Genomic DNA, 5,107 nt, shown 5'->3' with positions numbered 1-5,107 from the left:
GAAATAAAATATATATTTGTACAGTTGAGGATGGTTATCATATGGTTTATGAAATAAAATATATTTAAGAAAAGGCCTTCTTTATTCATTTCTTGATTCCTTTTTTTATTAATTAATTCAAATATTCATTCATTTCTTGTCCTTTTCACTTTACTCATTAAATAATTTGTCTTATTTGTCCTATGGTTGTCTTGCGGTTGACCTATGGTTGACCCATGGTTGACCTATGGTTGTCCTATGGTTGGCCTATGGTTGATCTATGGTTGACCGATGGTTGATCTATGGTTGTCTTGCGGCTGGCCTATGGTTGACCTATGGTTGATCTATGGTTGACCTATGGTTGTCTATGGTTGTCCTATGGTTGACCTATGGTTGATCTATGGTTGAACAATGATTGACCTATGATTGATCTATGGTTGATCTATGGTTGATCTATGGTTGTCCAATGATTGACCTATGGTTGATCTATGGTTGACCTATGGTTGATCTATGGTTGTCCTATGGTTGATCTATGGTTGTCCTATGGTTGTCTTGCGGCTGACCGATGGTTGTTCTATGGTTGTCCTATGGGTGACCTATGGTTTTCCTATTGTTGTCCTATGACTAATTTTTCAAGAGAAAAGGATCCCACAGCTACAAAACACTCCCAAATATTCAATACTGTACATCCCTCTATGAAATCCATGACACAATCAATAAGGCCTTCTAGAAAACCTTCAAGGTGAAAATCAGTAACCCATTAATAATATGGACTATCACATCAATCCATGTAACACTATGGAATCTGATCGTATATAGAACCATGTATATAGAACCATGTATATAGAACCATGTATATAGAACCATGTATATAGAACCATGTATATAGAACCATGTTTATAGATCCATGTATATAGAACCATGTATATAGAACCATGTATATAGAACCATGTATATAGAACCATGTATATAACCATGTTTATAGGACCATGTATATAGAACCATGTATATAGAACCATGTATATAGAACCATGTATATAGGACCATGTATATAGAACAATGTATATAGAACATGTATATAGGACCATGTATATAGAACAATGTATATAGAACCATGTATATAGAACCATGTATATAGAACCATGTATATAGGACCATGTATATAGGACCATGTATATAGAACCATGTATATAGAACCATGTATATAGAACCATGTATATAGAACCATGTATATAGGACCATGTACATAGGACCATGTACATAGAACCATGTATATAGAACCATGTATATAGGACCATGTATATAGAACCATGTATATAGGACCATGTATATAGAACCATGTGTATAGAACCATGTATATAGAACCATGTGTATAGAACCATGTATATAGGACCATGTATATAGAACCATGTAACACTATGGAATCTCATAGTATATAGAACCTTATATATAGGACCATGTAACACTCTGGAATCTCATAGCATATAGAACCATGTAACACTATGGAATCTCATAGTATATAGAACTATGTACAGGTGTAGGATCTTAATTTGATCACCCTGATGTTGGAAGTTTAAAAAGGCTTACTGTATACACATACAGTTATTTCTCCATTTATATCTAGCTGTACATTCAAATGGGGAATTTGAGTCTGAACGTTCTCAGTTTTATTGAACATTCATCTTTCTTTGACATGCCTGTACTTATTCTCAGGTTTAGTGAATAGTCTCCCCTGTCCTGTTAGTGTGGGTCGGTGGACGAGTGACTTCCTCCTAGACCTATAGCGAGCCACTGCCTCAGGCAAGGCACCCCATTGGACAAGGCTGATGGATGTGCCTCTTACTGAGTAATCCCATTGGTCCCTACCTGAGGGGATGTGTCATAAATAGTAGGTGTCACTCTGATGGACCGTGTGGCACTGAGGACGGTCACCTAGGTCCCCCTGGACTGCATCACAGTATAATATGTACAATGTCTTCTTGCATTTTTACTTTAGTGCCTTGTTGCAAACAGGATGAGTGTTTTGGAATATTTATATTCTGTACAGGCTTCCTTCGTTTGACTTTGTCATTTAGGTTTGTTTTGTGGAGTAACTACAATGTTGTTGATCCATCCTCAGTCTTCTCCTATCACAGACATTTAACACTGTAACTGTTTTAAAGTCACCATTGGCCTCATGGTGAAATCCCTGAGCGGTTTCCTTCCTCTCCGGCAACTGAGTTAGAAAGGACGCCTGTATCTTTGTAGTGACTGGGTGTATAGATACACCATCCAGAGTGTAATGAATAACTTCACCGTGCTCAAAGGGATGTTCAATGTCTGGCTTTTTTTTTGTTTACCCACCTACCCATAGGTGCTCTTCTTTACGAGGCATTGGAAAACCTCCCTGGTCTTTGTGGTTGAATCAGTGTTTGGAAATAACTGCTCGACTGAGGGACCTAACAGATGTGTGTGTATATGTGTAGATGTGAGATGTATGTGTGGGGGTACAGAGATAAGGTAGTCATTAAAAAATCCTGTTAAACACTATTATTGGACACACAGTGAGTCCATGCATCTTATTATGAGACTTGTTAAAGCACATGTTTACTCCTGAACTTATTTGGGCTTGCCATAACAAATGGATTGACTACTTATCGACTCAAGACATTTCAGCTTTTAATTTGTAGTTAATTTGTGAGAATTTCAAGAAATATAATTCCACGTTGACATTATAGGGCACATTGTGTGACACAAATCTTAATTTAATCAATTTTTTAAATTCAGGCTGTAAACAACAACAAAATAAGGAAACAGTCAAGGGGTGTGAATACTTTCTGAAGGCACTGTACGTGTGTATACAGTCCCCTTATCCAAACGGATTACTCATTTATCTAGCTCTTATCAATGGCTCTCATCAATTGATCATTTATGGTACACGGAGAACGGTGTTATTTCTATCAGGCAAAATAAAGTAGATGCTTTTCCACACTTGGAACTCAGCCGTATTCATGGTTTCCTCTCACATAAAGGTGGTGGAATCAATAATAAAATAAGTCAAAAGGTCAGAATACGGCATATCTGTAGACACGCCTTCATTTCTTGGCTCTCCCAGAACGAATAGCAGGTGAAGAGCAAGTTATTAATCATGCTTAAGTTCAAGGTCGGGAGAGAAGGTCGTAGAGAGAAAAGTGCCTAAAATAGGAAATTACGTTCCATTCACGCCGTTTGGAAAAACAGATCAAAGGTTTATTGGTCACATACAGTGGGGCAATTGTGCAAGTTCTCCCACTTAAAAAGATGAGAGAGGCCTGTAATTTTCATCATAGGTACACTTCAACTATGACAGACAAAATTAGAAAAAAAATCCAGAAAATCACATTGTAGGATTTTTAATGAATTTATTTGCAAATTATGGTGGAAAATAAGTATTTGGTCACCTACAAACAAGCAAGATTTCTGGCTCTCACAGACCTGTAAGAGGCTCCTCTGTCCTCCACTCATTACCTGTATTAATGGCACCTGTTTGAACTTGTTATCAGTATAAAAGACACCTGTCCACAACCTCAAACAACCTCAAACCACAACCTCAAACAGTCACACTCCAAAGTCCACTATGGCCAAGACCAAAGAGCTGTCAAAGGACACCAGAAACAAAATTGTAGACCTGCACCATGCTGGGAAGACTGAATCTGCAATAGGTAAGCAGCTTGGTTTGAAGAAATCAACTGTGGGAGCAATTATTAGGAAATGGAAGACATACAAGACCACTGATAATCTCCCTCGATCTGGGGCTCCACGCAAGATCACAAGAACGGTGAGCAAAAATCCCAGAACCACACGGGGGGGGACCTAGTGAATGACCTGCAGAGAGCTGGGACCAAAGTAACAAAGCCTACCATCAGTAACACACTACGCCGCCAGGGACTCAAATCCTGCAGTGAGAGAACTTGCACAATTGGTATAATGGTTAGCAGGTGTTATAGGGGTGCAGCTGAATTCTTATGTTGCTCCTAACAAACAGACTATGTTTGATGATGCAGTTGCCCTAGTTGCCATTTTAGTATGTTTCAAACCTGAGTTCAAATACATGTGTATTTGAGGATCTGGTATTTACAATGTAAATTAATTGTGTGTGTGTATTTAAGTTTTGTCCAGTACAACTACTTTTATTTGAGTATAGTATATATAATAAAATAATAATAATAATTGTCTGCCATTGTCTTTTATTTGAGTATAGTATATATATAATAAAATAATAATAATAATTGTCTGCCAAATTGTATTTCAAATATTCAAACTACACAGACTCAAATACACTCTCATGAATTTAAAATACGGTCAAATACTTTCCAAGTGTATTTCCAGATGCATTAAAATATAACTACTTGTCTTTTCAAATAAAATATATCTGAATACTTCCCTCAAATGTGAAAGTAATTGTGATATTTGAAAATATTATTTGAACCCAGATCTGGTATGTTTAGGAGTAACCCTATTATAATATTGCAAACAACAGGTTGGTGAGATGGGTTTGGACAGTGGGCCCGGTTTGGACCTTGTTCATAACGTAGTTCCCTTAAAAATCATCTGGAAATGCAGTCAAATAGACGGAGAGGTTGTGAGGAAGCACCTGCTAGCTGGCAGGGGTCCATTTCCGTGTTTAACAGAGAGAGAGAAAGAGATCTACAGGACAATAAATGGGACTTTCCTCTTTAGTCCTGTTTACTTCTCAGTACCATGCTCCCAGACACACACACACACACACACACAGAGACACAGAGACACACACACACACACACGCACGCACACACACACAGAGACACAGAGACACACACACACGCGTGCACGCACGCACGCACGCACGCACGCACACACACACACACACACACACACACACACACACACACACACACACACACACACACACACACACACACACACACACACACACACACACACACACACACACACAGGTGGTCTATGCTGTGAAGTGTTGCCCAGACAGTAATACTACCTCAATGTCCGACACGACTCCCATAGGAAACGAACATCACTTCTTGGTGTCACCAGATTTATTGTCTCCCCCCCCCCCCCCCCCCCCCTCTCTCTTATCGACATACTCCGAATGATCTCAAGTTTCTTTTGA

The sequence above is a fragment of the Oncorhynchus clarkii genome, unplaced genomic scaffold, assembly GCF_045791955.1.
Source record: "Oncorhynchus clarkii lewisi isolate Uvic-CL-2024 unplaced genomic scaffold, UVic_Ocla_1.0 unplaced_contig_10270_pilon_pilon, whole genome shotgun sequence".
Lineage (NCBI taxonomy): Eukaryota > Metazoa > Chordata > Actinopteri > Salmoniformes > Salmonidae > Oncorhynchus > Oncorhynchus clarkii.
Note: the sequence above shows the minus strand (reverse complement) of the source record.